At 39.2% G+C, this 21,856-nt stretch overlaps 1 long non-coding RNA gene across 1 annotated transcript in view; it reads right to left on the bottom strand.

Annotated features, from left to right (window-relative positions):
• Nucleotides 1-11,548: 11,548 nt before the first annotated feature.
• Nucleotides 11,549-21,856, bottom strand: part of LOC130182123 (uncharacterized) — a 56,185-nt gene continuing 45,877 nt past the window's right edge. Inside the window, exon 4 of the long non-coding RNA XR_008829678.1 lies at nucleotides 11,549-17,403. This is a non-coding gene — a long non-coding RNA (uncharacterized LOC130182123). The remainder of the gene's footprint in view (nucleotides 17,404-21,856) is intronic.

Below are 21,856 nucleotides of genomic sequence, written 5' to 3'. Positions count from 1 at the left end.
TACACTTTGAACGTGTAGAAAAGATTTGCAAAAAAAAAAAAAAAATACAGTGAACAAATAATAATACTAATCTTTTCTACATGTGCATTTCTCATGCAGCTGTATTTAACTGGTTTACAAAAGTTAATTTACAACTACAAACTTTGGAATTACTTGTGAACATCACTTTAAGTTCTTGATGGTTTGTCACTACCAGACAAATCTTTCACATTGCACATAGTCAATAGATCCATTGTTAATGAAAATATTGATTAGAGCAGCTTTAACTATTAGACACAAAGGTGCTATCCAGTGCAGTAGGTCACCATTATCATTAGCACAGAGTCAGCTCAGTCTATATTAAATCAGAAAATGAGACATTAAAGAAAACATAAATTTAACATACCTTACAGGAAATATAAATTCTCTACCAGAGGTCATAAACCAGCCACCATGTGCCAAATCTGGCACTCCACCAAAATTATTTACCCTCCTAATCTAATTTGATATTTTCCCTCATTGAGCTAATATACATGAAACCTTAATTGTCCCTGCACACCCACACAGGTGTTTTCAATTATACTGGCTTGATTGGACATCTGCTCAGGTTGACAGAAGGTGGAGCTAAGACAAGAATAATGTGAGCCCCCCTCCCCAAAGATAATTACTCAAACAAAGATGAAGTATTAAATAAAATTCAAAATGAAAATACAAATACATTAGATTGACAAGAGCTGTGACATGCACAGAGTTGCACAAAAGTTAATTCACTTTTCAAGTAAAAGCGCAGACTCCTCACAGTTGCAAGGAAACAAACAGGGGAGTGAGGGACGTTTCAGTGAAGCAGTCTGCACACACCCACACAGTCCTGATGAGAGGTCTAATGAGTGAAAGTGAAAACACCTGTGTGGCTGACTGTAACATGGCCGTGTGGAAAATCCACTCTGCGGACAGTAATCGAAACATAAAGCACATTTAAATGGGGAAATAATCAACTTAATTTATAGCATGCAAAAGCATACTGTGCCTCAGTCTGCACCAGGATAGTTAATAGCAGAGATGGCAGTAAGTCCACAAAATAATTTAAGCAGGAGTGATTGTGTTTCACAGACAGAAATTAAGACACAATTATATTGCAGCAGTTTCCTTGTACAAATGATGTACTGCCCTGGCATTGGCCAGTAGGGTAAGATAAACACACAATTGTAATTCATTGAAATTGTCCTTTTTAGACAGATCCAACTTGCTCATTTGGGTGCCCCAGAAGCTTAATATATGATATGATTTGTTTTAGTCTTGAACCTCTGGAATAAAGTCTGCACATCAAATATTAAGATAAAAAAAAAAACTTAAAGACATCTACTGACTACTATTGGCATGTGATAGCATTTACTGTTGCCGGCTTAACCTGAGGCCTAATGATTTAAATAGAAGACATTTAGGCATGTCAGAGTAGAAACAGCACAGGTCTAAATAATAAAAATTAATGATGGCTGAATTCCAATTAGCTGCTCTGGTTTCAGGGTCCTGGTATTGTGCATGTTGGTTCACTGTGACACTATCAGAGGTCAGGTACATTACAGCAGCTAAGGTCTATGGTGGAATATACAGCAATACAGTGAATCTATGTCAAAAGAATAGCGCTAAAAAAAATGTTTGCCGATTGCCCAAACTGATTGTATACCTCTCATATTAAAGGAATAGTTTGATATTTGGGAAAATACACTTATTTGCTCCTTTTCCACGTTAGATGTTGTTTTTGCATTTCTTTTTGTTCTTTATGCTAAGCTAGGCTAATCAACTCCTAGCTATAGGTCAGTAGGTAGCAGACAAATATGAGACTGGTATCGATCTTCTCATGTAAGCCCCAACAAAACAGTGAATAAAAGTATTTCCTTATTTTTGTAAACCAAACTGAGGTGAATCGTGACTGTACTGTTGACCAGCTTGCAGATACGAGCTAGCTACTTTGAAGGTATTTTTCACATCTGACAGGTGAGATGTTTACCCCTGTTTTTCCAGTCTTTGAACTTAGCAAGGCCAAACTAGTCCTGGACTTCATCTCTACAGTGAACAAGACGTGATGGAACTGATGTCAATCTTCTCTGACAGCAGGTAAAATGGAAAACAACAAACAGCAAATCTTTAAAGATACAGAGAAGTTTGACTCACTGTGGCAAAGCTTTCGGACACGAAGTATATCAAAAATCTCTGACAGATTTGTTGTAAGATCCGCAGCATGTTAACAACTACAGTGTGTACAGCATGTTTTAAATATAATGCAGCACACGAGTCCTCTTTGAAGTAACATCAGACTACTAAAGCTGAGTCAAGTTTTTAGCTTCTGTTTCTCTTTTGTGCGCTGCATTCTCGTGATAATCATGTACATGTGAGGAATCCTATTTCCTATTTCAACTCTACACTAGTCTGTTTTGAGTTAGTTCACTACTACAGTGCGAGAGCTGCTTATGTGTGTATGTAAGCCTTCTTCAGAATCGAGAGCATCGTTTGACCTCAAAGTACTGTGTGTGATATGTCCCCTGGCATGCATACTGTATAGACTTACATACACATACAGTATCCACACTCTAACTCCCTGCTGCAGTCTTTTCGATTCATCTAGCCCGATTCACGTTAACCCATAAAACATGTCTGACATATTAATCAGGTCTGCATGTGGGGGTAGCTCTACTATTGCGCTGCTGTTAGGGGGAGGGCTCTCATTGGGCCATCTTACGCATCCTAGTGGCCAATAAGAGCAGGCTGAATCTCTCCTCTCCTAGCAACAAGACTCCTTTTCTCTGAGCGGTGCAATCAGCAAACTGACACCCATAATTTTAGGATATGAATAATTGCAACTTAACAGCTTTTCAGCAGAAGCAGGGAAACACAAGTTTATTCTTCTGCACATCACTAGAAGATCTGTTTTCTGTCCGCCTGTTCTCTCCCTCTCCCTCCTCCTCTCCATCTTGGCTGCAGCTCTGTCTCTGAGTGCATTCAGGCAGCTCCTGTCTTACCATCTTAAAGGAACAGCCCTGCATATTTAAGTTTTCCTTTTTTTTCCTGTTCAGGGGCATTGTGGGTAATGGTCTGTACTTGTTGACCTCACAGTGCTGAATGGCGGGGCCTCTCTCAGGAGGGAGAAGGAATACCTTGGCACAGAGCTATCATTTCCCCGAGACACTACCAACCTCTCAGCTATGAGCCTCTCTCTCTCCCTGTGCAGATGTTCCACTCGCAGCTCAGCTTGTTTAATATCTAACAGTTTAAAACAAAACTATAATAAAAAAGTAGGCTATTATAAGATGCAGTACTCTTTTAAAAGAGACATTACAAAAACAACGGGCGAAAGGCAGTAGTATGGGAATGTCCTGTTAGATAAAATAGAGGAAAATGTAGCTTGATTGAAGATTTGCTGCGATCTTAGATGACTTTTTGCTCTGGCCCTTGCACAGCACCTGTTGCCAGGCTACACCAGTGCACGTGCACATGGCTGTCCGACCCCTGACCCTGAATGCATTCCTGTCCTTGCCCCTCTGGGACTTGGGGAGAGCGGAGCACATGTTACTTGTCTGCACAGCAGCCTGAGACAACCAGAAATATGCTGAATTTTTCGGCTATCATATTGCTCACAGTGAGCTCAGGTACGGTCGCAGTTTGCTGTGGTAAAGCAAAAAAACAGCACGTTTGCAGCCATGTTTTATGTCTTTGTGAGCTTCTAAGCAATCTATCTAGCTGTCTCACTCTGCATATTAGTGTACTCAATTTAGAGTAGGATGTCGCAGGGTTGGATATCTGAAGAGAAATGCCTGCACTCAAGTACAAAGTCTCTGTCTCATGGCTGTGTGAAATTTGACATGTGGCAATTGTAGGAACAGTCTGACCTTACACTTGCTAGACTTCTCAAATTTAGCAGAACAATATCTCATGGTCATTATAGGTCAATCGGGGTGGCATGTAGAAAGCGTCTGGCAGGTTGAGAAGCAGATAATTAACTGCCCATATGACCTCCTGTCCTTTTCGGCATCTTCCGTCCAGTCTCTGAATTGTCTAACAGCAGGAACAAAAGCCCCCACAAAGCTCATTTAGCCCAGTTTCAATGAGGATAGACAAGGAAAAAGCGCACTCTCTTTGAAGTGTGTTCCCTCCGTTCTGCTCCGGCCCCACCTCCTGTCCAGTGGATCAGACCGTTACAGTACAAGCGGCTCTAACACACAACCACTGTTCAACCTTAGGTGACCCTTGCTCTCATCAGACCCGCCCTCCTCTGGAGGAATGCTGCTGATGGGAGTTTTTAATATTCCCCGGCACTGTGTGCCCTCAAATTTGGCGGTGCGGCGTTAACACAAGCTGACACCACAGATTAGCCACAGACATCAGGAATGCCGCGGCCTTTTTGTGCCACGTGGACTTTGGCCAAAAAAGCCTTTGGTTACACTGGCCACAGAGACCTGCGAAAAACAGGTCCATGACAGAAAGATGGACACTCCTCAGTGCGGTCGTCTTAATGTTAGCTAGCCAGCTAGTCAAGTGGACAGTGACAGAAGGAATGGTTGTCTTGTACCTGATTCACCTGTTTCATGGGGGCAAGTTTATCGTATTAATTGTTTGACAGTGACATTTAATAAATTGGAGAATAAAAGTTCTTCAATGTTTACTGTCCTTCAGTATCTTTCAAAAGTCTTTCAATAATGTTTACATAAATTTAAGTGCAAAGTAAAGAACTAAAAGATGAAAACGTATCAAATGCAAACTGCTGGTCAAGGTTTTCATGACTTCTTTTCAGTAAAATGTGTGGAGTGTAGGTGTGAAGCTTTTTATTTCCTTGCTTGAAACAAATGTCTTAATTAGCCTGATGAACTTTTATAAACTTGTCAGCTTTAAAAAAAAATATTGATAAAAAAAAAAAAAAAAAAAAGACAAACGCACTGCACTGGGGTTATTTTCACAGACTTATTTTACATTTCAGGTTGAGGTCAGGAGACCACACATGAGCATGACCTTGCAGGAAGAGGATTAAGGGAGGATCGGTTTGAATATCTTTTTCCTATGCTGCCATCCCACTCAGTTGTTAATGTATTTGTGCAGCTACAAGCTGTGTGTGTAAATCTTTGCACAGAGATCTAAATGAGTTGTGACATAAAATTGACTTACAGGACATATGATTTATTACACTGGGTATTAAAAAGAAAATGACAAGAAGCTAATCAAATTGTATAATGCCATTTAAGAACAAACATATAAAAATATCATCCAGGAAAGCATACAATACACCATACCATTATTTAACAATGAATAAACTTCCATCAAAGAAAGATGCACTGAACACCTGAAGTGTGATCTAATCCTTAAAATACAGAGATTCAAGCTGAGCAGTCGCAACAGTTTAAGCCCCTTTGAAACTTAAGCAGCTTTAGGTTTTTATCAACACAGACACACAAAATATAGAACTTTTCTAAGCCTATGCTCATCTGATTGTGTAATAAGACTTAATAACAAACAGCATGACAGGCCAACCACTTGATCACTGACAAACATCCAAGTTTTGCCTCTATTCAAGTGAACTGGCTACTTACTGTGCAAGTAGCATTTTCAAGGCTGAAGTTGCCTGTGTGTTTTTTTGTGTTCAACCACCTTCTCTTTTGTGACAGTCCTTCACAAAACAGTTTGTTTCAGACAAATAGTTTAGGTGAATAAAAAGACGCGGTAAAGACTGGACATTTGTACTGTGAGACATTCACAGACTAAATTCTTCTATTTATTTCATTTTTACATCATACTACATTCATCTAAATTCTCTGGTTTTCATCGACTGTGGCATATGAATAAAAAGCATGCAACAGAGTTTACAAAGAGGTGACGAATTATCAAAAGGATGAACCTCGACATGGAAGATATTTCAGCCTTGGTTGAGGCTGAATAAGATGATAATATAAAGATGTGTCATTCTGCTCAGTAAGGCTCACTAAGGCAGTAAAATGTTTATAGTGCAGATCTATATAGCACAGCAGTTACAATTACAATCAGCATTGCTAAAATCCAGACCCACAGACAAACTGTTGCGGCAAACCTCAGTGTTGCTCTGGCAGCGTTACAGCAAATGCATATTTTCAAACACAAATCAATTATGTGGCAAACCTGTGGTTGTTATCTGGCAAACATTTGCCCAAAACCTTATGAGCCTTGTCTTACACATTTGGATTTCTACTGGTTTTCTTCATGTCTACTCGCATTATGTTTCTTTTGCTTTCTGTAATTACAGAACAGTAAGGTCAGTAAGACTTACATTAGTTTTAAAATATTTTATTTTAAAAGTCACTTAATGGTTAAGTCACATATAACCGCAATGTCCACAGTTCAGTTCTCAGCCGGGGGACATTTGTTGCATGTCATACCCCTCTCTACCCCCATATTTCCTGTCTCTCTCTATTGGCTGTCACATAAGACAAAACTGCCAAAAAATAAAAAATGAAAGAAAATCTAATATTTTCAGAAAGAGTTTTTAGTGGATTGTTAAGGTGAAATTACATCAAAGTTTCTGTCTGTTTTTTTCCTGTTTGAAAACCAGATTGCAGCTCACTTGACTGATCACTGCTGTTTAGCCAACATCCAATTCCAGCAAGCAGGGGAGCAGAGTTTCACAACACCGATCAGTACTGTCAGCCAATCAATGCTTTCAGTCATTCTATAAAATGAACAGCTAAATTAACACTAATGTGCTCTGCAAACTTTACTGAGAGGATATGAAAAAATGATCTGTTGATGTAGGCTATATATATATATATATATAAAGAAAAAAATACATATACATACATATATATATATATATATATATATATATATATATATATATATATGTATATATTTGTATATATATATATGTATGTATATATGTTTTTTTTTTCTTTAAGATAACTCATTAGTAAAAGAGGGGATTTATCAGAGAAATGGAAAACATTTAAGTTCTTCTTTTATTTCGGTTCTTTCAGGAGACAGTTTCCTTCAATCCCACAGAGTTCATCAAGAAATGTCAGAAACAGACACCACCAGCCACCAAAGAAACTGACATTTACTCACTCAGAGTAAAATTATTTGTGGCTGTAAAGAGGGGACACTTCAACTTGGAGCCAGAAAATAATCAAGGATACTTCACCTTGCTACAGTAGATGAATTAATTACTTTGCTTATCTGTTTGCTTATTTCATACAAAACATAAAGGATACTGAGACTGCTACTGAGCAGTGAAATTGCAATGAATCTTAAAGCTACCACTGGAAAGACTACAGGGCAAAGTGAAGGGGCATCCTGTAAATGACTGGACTTAGTGGTTAACTTAAAAACAAGATGAGACGTGAATATAAAGAAAAGAAAGAAACAGGTGCTGGCAGCACTGAGGATGAACCCATCTTTTTCAAAAGGTGACAGGAGAATCATGTGGGCAACAGTTTCACAGCTGCTGTGGTGTGGACACAGTGAGACTTGTGGTCACACCACAGATCCAAATCAATGTGACATTTTATTCAGAAAAACTATAGAATCAAAACCTGGAATTGGGACTTTACTAATGAGAGAAACAAGTTGATAAATTAACAACTGACATTTGAACAATTTGGTATAATTTTAAACTCTTGTGTGGTGGTGTATCAACAAACATCATCATCATCAAGATCTAACTGCACAACAGTGCACGCTGTTGAGAGATACACATTTACTAGACTTTACCAGAAACATTTTCTATTTTCACCAGTTGTCTGGGTGAAATCTGTTATGGATTGATTAGGAGACATAATAATCTACAAGGTAAAGAGAATTAAATACTCAGTGGATGACATTACAGCATTAGTGTATAATGCATTGACCACAGTACTCCTACAGTCAGTGTTGAGCATGAACATTCAATGAACGCGTTCATAATTTTTGTGAACACTGAACTGAATGAATCAGTTTACAAATGATGAAGATGAACGTGAACGCTGCTCACATTTCACGACAGTTATACAGCATGCCACATGACGTCTTCATAAACACGGCCCAGCATGACTGATGCTAGCGGTACAGATGGTACAGATGATAGACGCATCTACTACTGCTGAAGCCAGTTTGTTTGAAAAGTTGAAGCAGTTTTATGAACAAACAAGTGAAGACTTGTGAAGACTATTATATTTACGGATTTTAAATGTAACTCATGTCTGTGATTCTTCAGTGGTATACAATAATCCATTTAGTTTGGGATTGGCAATGATTTGGGGCTTGTGATGGATGGGTAGAAGGAGGTTCTATTGAAAAAGAAAAGCAGCCTATTTATTTAAAAAAAACAAAAAAAAAACAAATGAATATGAACTAGTTCATTTTTGGAACTGTGAACATAGTTCAAAAATTTAAAAAAAATGAACTATGAAGGTGAACTAGTTAATTTTCATCTGTATGAACTGAACTTTGAACTACTTCTTTTTAAGTGTGAACTGGCACAACACTTTCTACAGTACTGCACTTCAATTAAGGAGCATTGAAGCTTCAAGGAGACCTCAATGCACAGCAGAACAAGCAAATGGACCAAACTGGGGCTGCAACTGATAACATGCATAATAGATTGATCTGGCCACTATTTTTCAATCAATCAACTGTTTTGTCAATAAAGATCCATGGACCATGGTAATTGTTGTCCTGTATTAAACTATGTTGAAGACTCACGGATAAAAGTGTCCCGCAAAATACAGAATCATCCCATTATTGGAAACTAAAACACAAGTTCCATATTGAACTGATAAGGGAAGTGCTTTGTATCCTATTTTTGAGACGCAGTTCAGTGCAAACCTATAGAAGATATACTGTATATTACTGGTAACACTCTTAAAACTCGATTTGTGTAAGACAAAATGAAACCCTCCTGTTCTCCCTCAGCCTGATCCACTACCCAAACAGAGAATGCACATTGTGGTCCTGACTCATGCACAATGTATCTCGGCCAATAATTTTGTTGTTTTTTTGCTATTTTTCTACAGGGAGCGTAAGGGAACAAAGAATACAACTGAGGGGGCTGAGTCCACTTAAAAACCACCTGGTCGCTGGAGACCATTTATGCAAAGCAGCTTTACAACAACCATAAAGATAGAAATACACTGAACATTGTTAGCTTGACATCATTAGCTCGATGTTACACGTTGTTAGCTCGGATAAATTCTCCATGATTCAACTGTTCAGTTCATTTTACAGATACCACAAGTCTAAAATTGTATGTTATCAATTCAGATTTACTGCCATGTAAACCAGCATGACAGCTAAATGGTGATGATCCCTACCTTGAAAGTGGTCATGAAGTCTTTCTGTTGACTGTCTATTCCTCGGTTATTTATAGTCCTTTAGTCCATAAGGTTCCACAGATCAAAACAACATTTTTTATAAGTTCTGATTAGTTTACTGCCTGGTTATGAACTTCTAACTTTTTCTCTGCCTAGAGACACCAACAACAAAAAAAAAAAAAAAAAAAAAAGGAAATCTGATAACTGGATAACTCTGTTTTGATGGTCTTAGCTTCCTTTCTGAAGCTGCTATAGCTAGCAGCCAAAAAAAAAAGAAAATTTGGTGTTCATCAGTTCATCAACTTTGTGAATATTTAATCTTAAAGAGAAATCATAAACAACTGAACAGCATTCAGGGGTTTTAAGTTGCATCAGACTTGTTCGCTGTGAAAGAGGGGGCGGTAACATTTATTTTAGCAAATTGTTTATGTCTTAAATATTAACATATCTCTATTCTGCTTTTGCTGTAACAAATCAGTATGGATGTCAATGCTCTGATGGTATGTATTGATTCCACTGTACCACAAACCAGCTGCTCTTTGTTACAGTTTGTTACAAAGCTATACGGGAAAAGAGTCAAAACATCGTATTCGAGTAGCCAGAAAAAGCAAATGTTTGGTATTTTTGCTTGATAAACAATTATCAAATTCATTGGTGATTAATTTTCTGTCACTTACTTAAGCCAATAATCAACTTGTAGTTTCAACACTTCTGTATTTGCATTTGCAGATATTTAACATTTCTGCAGTGTGTTCAAATCAACACTGGCTTATGGCTAAAAGTTCATTACTGATATAGAACATACATATTCACAGGTGCACATACTGTGTATTTGAGAAATATGCACATGTACTAGCACATATAACTTTCACCAAGCCATTTCTTGACACCACAAACATGACATAAACACATCACCAACATCATCAACCTTCAGACACACAAGTGTGAAAATGATAGAGTGGATCAATACTTTGTTTAGCTTGAGAGCAGCTGTTAGCGGGGAACTGAGACGGCTATGCCAGCAGCTGCCCTGAGATGCTCAGTGCAGGGAGGAGACCTGAGTTGGGCGGATGCCGTGTGTGGTAATAAAGCTCCATCTGCTCCCTCAAATCTTGGAACGTTGTTAAGCATCAGACTAATTTTGAAAAGTTGTTTGTGATCTAATTGTGCATGGACTGACCACAAGTCACCTCAGAGCTTAGAATGGATTGGTTGTGGCATCAGTGATATGTGAATGAACAAACACTGCGTGGTGCAGGACTGAAATTATTATCATACACTTGAGTTTTCTGTTTTATTCAATTTAAGGTAACTTAATCTCTTTGAGCTGTCATGATTCTTATATTAACACAACTAATCAGATGAGGTGGAAAGAGGTGTAGAAGAAAGAAGAAATGCTGATTAAGAAAAGATGTGAGGAGAGGAAAATATGGGAGCCAAGTGCAGAGCTGCCTGGGTGGGTGGGGGAGAAGAGTTTGCCACACAGTCCTGTGTCATTTACGCTTGGATAAAAAAAGAAAAAAAAATCACATACAGGGCCCCTGTCTCATTTCTATGGCAACCTGAAGGCCATTATCGTACCTTGCCATTCATTATGAAAAGACTTCAGCTGAGGACTGTGCGGTGCATTTCCCCTGCTCACAGCTGGGAAACTGAGGAGAAATGAATGAGTAAAAGGAAAAACTCCACTATGCAGCATAGTGCAGCAAAGTTCAATGACTCTTACAGTATAACAGTTTATTAATGCAAGGGATTTAAATATGAGTCAAGAGATTATAAAATAGATCATTCAAGACAGTGAAATGTTGCTGAACAAGTATATTTGAATGACAATGCAAATTTCAGAACTGTTACCGGGTACTTTGAAAATTCCCTGCATCTTAACTCTGCAGGAAGTGTTGGCCACATGTGCATTCTTTTGTGTGGCTAGTGCTTTAATGTCATCTGTGCTCGACAATTTTTGTATTTTGGGAAGCAGCAAGGTTGTGCACGTTTAAAATTGTGTTATTTTTCCTGTTTCAGCAGGAAAGTCGATTGTCTGCCTCACTTTCTCTCTACTTTTGACCGTAGCTCAGTGCTAACTTTGTAAAACCACACTCTCTTTCTTCCAATGGTATATTTTACAAAAATAATTGAGAGGAAGTTTAAAATGATCCTTGATTTTGCATGAATAATAATTAGCCATACTTAAATAAAATCCACGACTATGGTGGAACCATGCAAAAAAAATCCACCTCCACAAACTGTTTTTGTAATACAATCTTCTGCATGTTTTTATTTCACATTAATTTGTTTTAGAAAAACAACAGTACAGTATTACAGTAAGTGAAACACACACCGGACAAAATGGAGAAATCCTCAGTAACCTGGAACCAAGGTGTACAGATTCTGGGAGCAAATGTTGCTGCTTTTGTAAAGCGTTGAGCGCATACTGATGCTGGTTGACACTGGATATTGGCATATCCTGACCCACTGCTGATGAAAACTGTGTGATACAGTCCAAAGCTCCAGAACAAGCAAGTAAGTGGACCTTGACTTGGGATTGTTTGGTAAAATTTTTGTACACATTAATTTCTTGTACTCAACCCCAGGAGGATCATCTGGGAATTAAAGTCTGTTTATATAAATAGCTGTGTTCACTTGCCCTATAGCTACAGATGTACAGTACAATACAGTAAATGCGTGTAGCTAATTCAGAAAGCAGACACAGAGACATTCAGTTTGTGAAACAATATTACAAAGCTTGAACTCATTGTTTTACAGTTCATAGAGTTAAGAGTTTTTTCCATTTTGTTGAATTACTGCAATGTCTAAAAAATTGAAATATTAATGAAAAACATTCAGTATCCACAAACCATCAAAGTACTTCTGTTTAACACCTTTAAGATAATTTGGATCTTATTGTATGACTGATCACAGGGTGAGAGAGTTGAATGACCAACTCTGAAGGGCTTTCCAAAACAAAACCTCACCTTCAACCATTAGTGGATCTGTTCATGAGGAGCTAGAAAATAAGAGTTTTCTTCTTCACTATGAAACCCACTTTAAGATGCATTTTCCATTTTTGGATACACACAAAAAGCAGAAAGAGGAAATTGATCTGTTTTTGTTTTTGTTTTTTTTGTTGTTTTTTTTAACCATTTTCCAGCCTGAATGAAAGAATGAAGAGAACAGATGATACACAGACCAGTTTGGTTTGGTAAATTCATTTGCCAACTTCAACTCTGGTGACTCAATATTTTATAATTGTAAAAATGTTTTTATAATATACATGAATTAATTGTGGAGGAACTGTCTTGTATGGTAACATGCCCACAAAAACATCCAACATAAACATGGTGTTTAGATCAGGTGTAGAAAGCATGGTGAACTGCTTCCTCACCAGCAGCTGTCTGTAGTTAGAGTTTAGTTAGAGTAACTCTTAATGATCCACTAAGTTGTGAGTATAGTTAAATACATTATAGTGTTTCAGTGTTGGCAGTAGAGCTGCTGTTGCTAACTGTGTGAGAAAAGTGAGCAGGGTTAGTGTGACAGTGCATTAGCAGCCAGAGTCCATTCTCTGCGTCCCCAGAGAGACCAGAGCGGGCATATTAACATTCTCCTCAGAAGGGCCACAGGATCTGCCTTCAATGCCGTCTGACTCCAAACAAAAGATGGTGTGTGTATGTGTGTGCCTGTGTGAGACACAGAGACAGGCTGGGAGTGTGTGTGTGTGTGTAACTGTGTGTAAGATGAGGAGGAAAAAAAGCAAGGAGAAGGAACAAGGGAAAAGGGCTACAGTAGAAGGAGATGAGTTTCAGTATAAATGGGCTGTTGCCTGCTGTGTACAGATTTGCATTTCTCTTCAAGCAAATTGTAACCCCCATGTCCTCCAAAATTCAAAAACATTTGAAGAATTCAGCAGTTGATTGATTTCCTATCACTGTTTTGTGGTGAAAACTTTATCCATCCAAAACATTTTCATGCAAATCAACCTTCTTTTCTTTGTTCCTCGGCTTGTGTAAAGAGTTTTAAAGAGCCAACCGACTGTGGAACCTTCCCCATGAAGAAACATACTCCATGAATATAAAAAAAAACTGAATCTGAGCGATGTTATTTTGCCTGGCAGCAGTATTATGATGCTTCCTTTTCTTTCAGTTTTTAACCAATCACTGTGATCAACACCCTTGTCGACCACTCTCTGACTCTGTTAAGGTTTAGAAAGTATTGCTTTACAGTATGAGCAACAGGATAAGTTGCTATGCAGACTGTAACCAGGGAATTCATGACCAACTCCTCTTACTTACTCACTCATATACCGTTTCTATTTTTATTTATGCACTTCTGTATACATGATGTTCTTTGAGGACTGTTTTTCAAACTGAGCACATGTGCTGGTTATATACAAGCTGTAATATGTGAGGGGGCCTTCTTAAATTTGATTATGCAGCAGATACCAGTGCTGGCTGCATCACTGTCATACCCAGTAGCAACTGTAGACAATTGACTTCCTATGCATAACTCAAACATCTGGCCTTCATCACAGAGTGCCCGAAATCTTTCTACATTCCATGTGCAAACTGCACCATGTCATGCAATCTATGTCCACTCTGCTGCTGCTGTGAAAATAATTCACTACACTCTTATTCCTGACTACAGTATCACAGTAATGCAGCTCAATAACAGTTACAGTAAAAGTACAGGTAGCAACTATTAATCGTTTGATAATGGATAGCTTGTTGTACTTTGAACATGTCAGTGACCAGTCAAATAGCTGTGCAGTGTTATTATAGTTCATTCCTGCATGTTTTCCACATTTATAACAAAATTTCTCTTTTGATTGAATAAATTTATTATCACCATGGGCAAACTAATATGCAGTATGAGCATAAAAAGAAACATACACAATAGAAAACAAATAAAAAAACAATCCCAGTAGAGTCACAGTTACATCAGAGATGTATTCTCTAGTCACCTGTATCAGTGGAATATCACATAAAGGCACTACACTACTTTTCAGATAAATGTGACAATATACATGAAAAAACAATACAACATTTAAAAAAACAATATTTTCTTGCAGTGTTTTGTACAAGTGCTGTCAGCTCAATATGAAATCAACTGTTAACAGAAGTATGTTTGTGCAGTGAAACAGTTCAGTTTCCTAGCCACTACAGAAACTAGACTCTATAGTTATGCTAGCAGCTCTGTGAGGCTGTATGTAGGCACAGCAGGAGCTAAATGCTAACATGAGCATGCTAACAGGCTCGCACTGACATAGCTAAAATGCTGATGTTTAGCAAATATGTTTGCTGTCTTAGCATACTAACGTTTGCTAATAAGCACATATCACAAAGTGATGGAAATGTCATTAGTTTTATAGATGATTAACTACAAACCAAGTACTGAACAATTAAAAATTTGACTCTGATGTTAGTGAATCGCTAAAGGATATGAATGTTTGCACCAAATTTCAGGGCATCCATTCAGTAGTTCTTGAGAAATTTACATGAAAACCACAAATATCAATCTCATGGTGGCACTAGAGGAAAGATTAGATGAAAAGTCATAAGGATATATCGTCTAGGTACCATGAACATCTGTAGTAAGTTTTGTGCCAGTTTGTCTGACACATTTGATATTTCACCGGATAGGTTTAAAATTAGTGTGGGGGTCATTTGTCATTATGATTCATCGTCTGGGGACCATGAATGTCTCCACAAAAGTTCATGGCAATCAGTCCAATAATTGTTGAGATATTTAAGTCTGGAGCAAAGTGGTAAACTGACGAACCGACCAATAGACTGACATTTCAATCCCCATTAGGTAAGTTCCTGTACATCATGGAGCGGACAAAACAGGGATACTTTATAGTACAATATAATACAATCAAAATACATTTCTAAAGCTTGTGCTTGCTTTTTATTGACTGTACTGTCAATTAATTTATGAGGCTTTTAAATGCAGCATTTGTTGTTTTGCTGGCTTTATATCATAAGTACCTCATATTATTTTGTATCTGTCTTACCATTATTTGTTTTATTGTTGTGTGTACTGCCTCAATAATTTGCCCTCTAAAGAAAAATGCCCAACATTATTTCAGCTGTCGGTAAAATATAACTGTATATCATCTGTTAATAATCACAAGTACTTGTTAATAGCAGTACAGAATAAGGGTTTAATCAAAGAAAATTTTTCATAGGAAGCGTATAAATGATTAGTCAACATTTTATGTTTTTAGCTTGTGCATTTTAAGTAAATGAAGGATTGATTGCTTTTACAAAACTGGCTAGAATGGGTTAAATTCTGTCCATTTTTCTTTGCTTCCTCTTGACCCACATCACATTCAGACTAAATATGCTTGTGATTAGCATAATTCTAGTAGCTGTGATTGGATAGCTCTGTGACTGACTAACAGCTGGTGCGACAGAGGGCCATCTCCACTGACCTGAAAAAGGGGAACATCAGATAAAAGCTGACAACATTTAACCCTGAAGCAAGGCAGCCATTGACCTTGCATATGCAGTATCACAGCAAAGGTACGGTGTACATACGTCCACAGACACAAGTAAAAAAAATAAAACTGGCAACCTCAGATATAAGGATATGTTCTCGAGGGACACTTTGTTTCTTCACGTTCTTTATCATTTAATTAGAATAGTTTCTTCCTGGCAGAGTGTCTGAGAGAATGGAAGACCTTCTGAATTTACAGCTATATATCTTTGGCCTCCACCTACACACATCCATTTGCTTTTCACCAAAGCACAGTTCAATACAGCAGTAAGATTTCCATAAGTTGAAATATGCTTTCTGAATTCTTAGCCTTTGCTTTCACTCTCACTGCAAAAGTACTTCACTCATACCTTTATCTATGAAGAAAAATTACAGTGTACAGTAATGTGTACGTGTCCTGTGAAAATAGTGTGAGTGAGTGTGAAGCAGTCATTTCATGATGTTTGAAGTCTGCTCTGAGGACATATGGTCAAACGGCACAGTTCCTGCCAAACAGAATTAGGAGGACTTTCTTACCACTGCTCAATTTCTCTCTCCCACCCTCTCTCTCTCTCTCTCTCTCTCTCCCTCTCTCCCTCTCTCTCTCTCTGTGTCTACAACACATATCATACACACACACACGAAGATAGCAAATATATGCACTCATCTTGTCTATACATAAACGCCTGCAGGATCAAGGACAGACTGTGGTTCATATTCACCATTGAAAAGCAAAATATATCATATCCAAAAGAAGAAGCCACGTTTTCATAACAGAATTTGTAAATCAGTAAAATGACAAAGAGTTTGCTTCTTTTAATTGTATTGTATGGTATGGTATTGTATGGCATAGTATGAAATAACTTGGTCAATTATTATAGTTAAGATGAGTTATTTTGGTGACAATAGCATTGAGGTTTTCGTCTTGGTTTTCCTAATCTGGTTGAGACCACACAGTCTGCATCCTATTGGTACAAATATGGATAAATTTGCCATGAGATCTTGATCACAGTGTTTGCAACCTCTATGACATCCATTCAGGTATAATGCACTGCTCAAAGTTCCAGGTGTGTCTGCCTCTGTGCAGCGATAATATGTGTCCATGCGCTGGCTGCGGGGAAGTGTTGCGATAAAGCTATGCTAAGGCAAGATCCGAGAGAAGCAGGGGAGAGATGCTGGCAAACACTTGAGGCTGTGTTAAGATGATTTGGTTTGAGTGCAGCAGAGGCAGGCAGACCGGCAGCACAAGCAGTAACAAGATGGCGGCGGTCTGCAGCAGAGAGTGTAGTGAGCTCTGTCCAGGGAGAGACGAGTCAGAAAGCCATAAGCGTAACCCGCTCAGGGCACCTAGGTGCCAAGTATCACAGTAATTTGGAGCCAGTCCTTTCCAGGGGTTGGGTCGGGCAGAGCGGCGCCAGCACCCACACGAGCATTGATAGGTGAGGGGGGGCGCGAGAACAATGGAATGGCTGCCTCCCAGACAGAGCTGCCGTACTGCAGTGATAAGGGAACAGGAAGGAGGGGGCAGAGAGGGTGGCACAGGAGGTAGACACACCTGCTTCTGCCGCTGGAGCAACAGAGACTGCAACAGCCTGAGCTGGATTCAAGCACGAGTCCAGCCTCTCATCCAGCGATCAGAGGGCATCTCAGGACTCTGTGAGAGCATGAGTGAGATCACAGCACAGGGGAAGAGACAAAGACAAAACCACACTCACTGATATATGCTGTACACTCACAAAACACAGATGAGTTTATTCATGCATTTAGACATGAAAAATAATATAGAAAGAAGCTGCATCTTAAATGTGGAAAATGTGGAAAATCACTGATGGTTGCTTTGTGTTTTTTAGAATAACCTCTTCGTTTAGTATATCAAATGTATATTCAACTCCAGGACATGTTATCTGCTGTTACAGTGTCACGTTTTCTGATCAAATTTATAATATAAACAGATTTATAAAACCTATAATGAAACCTGTTTAAATCTGTTTTTAATTAAATGAAAATAATGGGCACAGGTGAGTCCACAACTGACTGACAGCAATAAACTACTGCACATACACTTAACTGTGAGGTTAATTGATCTAAATAAGTAAACAGGAAAAAATAATAAGAATGGTGTACTGCAGTCTATTTTTTCCTTCACCCCTAAAAATTGGATGTTTCTAATCTGCTTGGTTACTGCCATTCAAAAGATTCTCGTATCCAAAGTCATTTCCACCACTATAAGTACAGCTGTGTACACTACACCCGAGTGTACAGTGTAACCCTGTACAAAAAACATCCGCACCAAGCACCAAGCAAGATGTCAGTGAGAGACCTGAAAGATCTATAGTTCTCTCAATGGTCGGCCATTTCACAGGTTGGAAAAAATCCAGCAGAGGCCGGGGGGGTAAGGCTGTGGTGGGAGGTCTTAATAATGTTGCGCACACACGCACACACACACACACACACACACACACACACACACACACACACACACACACACACACACACACACACACACACACACAAATAAAAGTACAGTGTGAATGCTTGAATTGAATTGCACATGTGGAAGTTAATGAGTCATTACTTTTCTTTTGTCAGAGCAGAGAATGATATTTCAAAACCAAAGAGAAATCATATCTGCGATCACTCTACAAATATTCAGTACATTTCATGTTCCTTTCTTCTTCCTTTCAATCTGTCTGGATGTACTCTGTCTCTGCATGTTTTGATGAACAAGGCTAACACTGACACCATGACCTACTGCTTCAGACCTGCTGCTCTGGGTAGGAAACCCCACTGAACTGAGACAACACAACTACATTTATATTTTACCACCAAATACCTGAATGTAAAATAACAAGGAATTTTTTCCCTCTGTATGTAGATGCATGACAAATTAGAAAAGTTCAGATAATGTAATTTGACTGACAACACCTGCTTTCTATCACTGATTGCATTTAAGATGCAAATCTGATAGATGGAAAGATAGTATTAAAATAACAATAAGTATTTCTTACCATGGCAATGCAAAGATCAAGGCCAACACAAAATGTGGATTCCAGTTTTTCATTAAGCTCTGCTGCAGGATCAGGAGGTTTAGAGACAATTTAAGATGTGATATGCTTCTTTACTCTCAATTTGGCTAACCTGCATTATGTGCTGCTGAAGTCATTCTGAGACAACCTTTCTTACAGCTGCAGCAGACTGGGGAGCAAAGCTCCCAATAAGATATGAAGTGCGTGACAATGTAAATGAGTTGCAGATTTACAGAAGTCATTGCTCATTAGAAGCAATTGACCACATTGTAAAAATGCCTATTTAATGAATCTCTAAATTCCTTAAGCATGGAGAGAACGTACCAAAATGGCAGCCGTTTCTTCAACCATTCATCTGATATGGCTAAAAATGCCTTCAAATCAAAGCTGAAAATAGAATCAGAGCTCAAAGCTACCTGTCCTTCAACTGCATAATCACATTCAATCCCAACTAATGAAAGAATGAGGACAAAACATCAAACAGTATCGCTGTTCAAATGCTGTTGAAGCTCCTTGAAAGACGGATAGCAACTTCAGAGTAGCTGAAGAAGAAGAAAAGGAGACATGCAAAGGGTTACAAACTGTAGGTGTGGATAAAGGGAGGGGATCGCTAGAAATGAAGCCGTTACTGTGATCACAGATCACCGACCAATTATAGTAACAGACCAGACACATTTCAACACACTGAACAGTAGTTTTAGGAGAACTGTGAGCACTGACACGACAGTCCTTAACATGATAGTATGGTCATCAGCAACTGAGGACCTGCATTGGCCCAACACAAGATACAATCATTCTGCCTTATAACAACATTTTCATTTCGCTGTAATCCTGCTATCATCCAAAGTTTAATAACTTGCCACCCATAGGGGGGAGGCATCCTCCTGCACATGTTCAAGTATCTTACAATTCTCATTCACCTCTGCACTGAGTTTCTCTATTCAGTTCAGTATTCAGTACATTCACATGTAACAAAGACGCAAACACACCAGGTATAGAAAAAGAAAGATGAGAATTTTCATGAGGTCAAACACAAGTGTACTGAGCTCTCAGTGTCACGCTCTCACCAGTACTTTGTGCTGCTCTCAAGATAAGGCATGAAGAGCCCGTGGACAGCCTGAGTGGCAGGATTAAGGAGAATCATGATGAATTTTAACTTCTTTTCTCTTTTTAATGAGGGAAATGTAATATAGTAAAGCGTAAAAATGTGATTTGTGCTTCATATGTGTACTACAACATTTTTCTATTGCATGTAAATGAATACATGTTTCTGATATATTGTTGTCCTCGTGTTTCTGCATACGAGTGACTGTTTATACTTCACCCACAGAGTAGTGTGTGTGCAACTGTCTTTTACAGACTGAGTGAGGTCCTTGTGCTTTTCGTCTATTTCAGCATGTTTAACATTAGTCACTGTGGGTGTAACCATAGTCACAAATTCACCCTTGATTCATTGTACCTGCCTCAAAATAAATGGGAATACTGTAAATGTGACAGCGTTTTGCCACATCACCCCACCTTGTCTGGACATCCCTCCATCCCAGTCACATGCCCTTCATAGCCACATTCCTCTATCCATCTCCCCCACTCCCCCACCCAACGCCCCACACGCTGTGCCTGCCTCTGGGTCCAAACCCCTACATATCCTGAAAAAAACCCAATGTTCCCCCTTTTCGTTTCCCTCTATCTCTATTTTCGCTGTGTGGGTGGATCAAATGAACATTCCCTGTCACCGCGCCTAGCTAAAAAAGCAGAGCCGTCCCTTCTTTGCTGCGCTGTCTGTCTTTCCGCCATGTTAGTCTTTTCCTTTTTTTTAGGTTACAGAGATGTGTGAGTGCCCCTCGCAGCTCCCAAGAACCCAACCCGTGCACATCACAGCAAAACGTCACAAGTTAGGGTCTCAGGGAATGAGAGAGGTACAGATTGCTTTTTGTCTGGCCTTGCCTATGCGACATACAGTAGATCATCAGCTGGTGGAGCGCCATGGCTGAGACTAGAGCAGACAATGGCAGCTTCCTCTCCTCCTGGCTTTGTGCTGTGCTGTACCCTAAGTCTCAGTTTTGCCACTAAGTCCACTCTGGTTTTGAGAAGTCGGCGTCTGCACGACTGCACAGCACATGTATTAGTTGATCCATAACATTTTATACTGTACGAGATAATCATGCAATTCAGTGCATGAGTCAAATACCGATACATGCCGAAAATCACAAGCACATCACATCACGCAAGACTCTAATACTGATCACATATCATCTTATTGCAAGTGAACACACACATACTGTACACACTTGTACTGTAGTCAGCATTGAATGGCCATACACACCCAGACAGACTGCACTTTTTTTATTATCACATGATGTTCATAAGAATGGCTCTGCCTCAGCGTATTTTGGCCTGTCTGTCGCTGCCACAGCTTGGCTCGGCTGAACAATGGTATGATAATCGACAGTAAAACATCATAGATTTTTCACTTAAAATGCCATAATCCCGCACTGTGCACATGCGCAGCAGCACCAGTCAGACGACAAGGACAGCAGCAGAGACTGAAAATGGGCTGTCAGTGTCTCACTCAGATAAAAATCCCTCCCCATCACTAAAAAAGCCAAAGCTCCTTACCGCTTACATTCTCCCCATGAGATATCCCATCTCCAGACACGCCAGGCTTGTCAGTCCTCTGAGACCACACCTGTCAATCATGCGGCTCTGATTTTATGGAGGGAAAGCGCATTCGTCAGGTGGACAGAATGAGATCTGACTGCCCGCCAGATGAAAGAGGAGGAGGAATAGGAGGTTGGGAAGGTGATGAGATGAGATGCGAGGAAAGGGGGGAAGGAAAGAAGAAAAACTCACCCAGCTGACTGTGGTGGCGGAGTCTGCCGCAGTCCTCTCTGTATGTCTGCACCGATCAGCCTAGCACAGAGGAGGAGAGGATGTGGCCAGACAAAATGGAAAGAGAGAGATCTGTGGGAAAAACAGAAAGCTAGAGAGAGAAGTAGAGGGAGAGAATTTAGTGCTGCTAGCTCAGGCTTTGTTGAATGGATCATTCGAACTAGCACATGAGGCTGCTGTAGCAGATTGCTG

This window comes from Seriola aureovittata, chromosome 15, assembly GCF_021018895.1.
Source record: "Seriola aureovittata isolate HTS-2021-v1 ecotype China chromosome 15, ASM2101889v1, whole genome shotgun sequence".
NCBI lineage: Eukaryota > Metazoa > Chordata > Actinopteri > Carangiformes > Carangidae > Seriola > Seriola aureovittata.
This window is presented reverse-complemented; position numbering and strand designations above follow the sequence as displayed.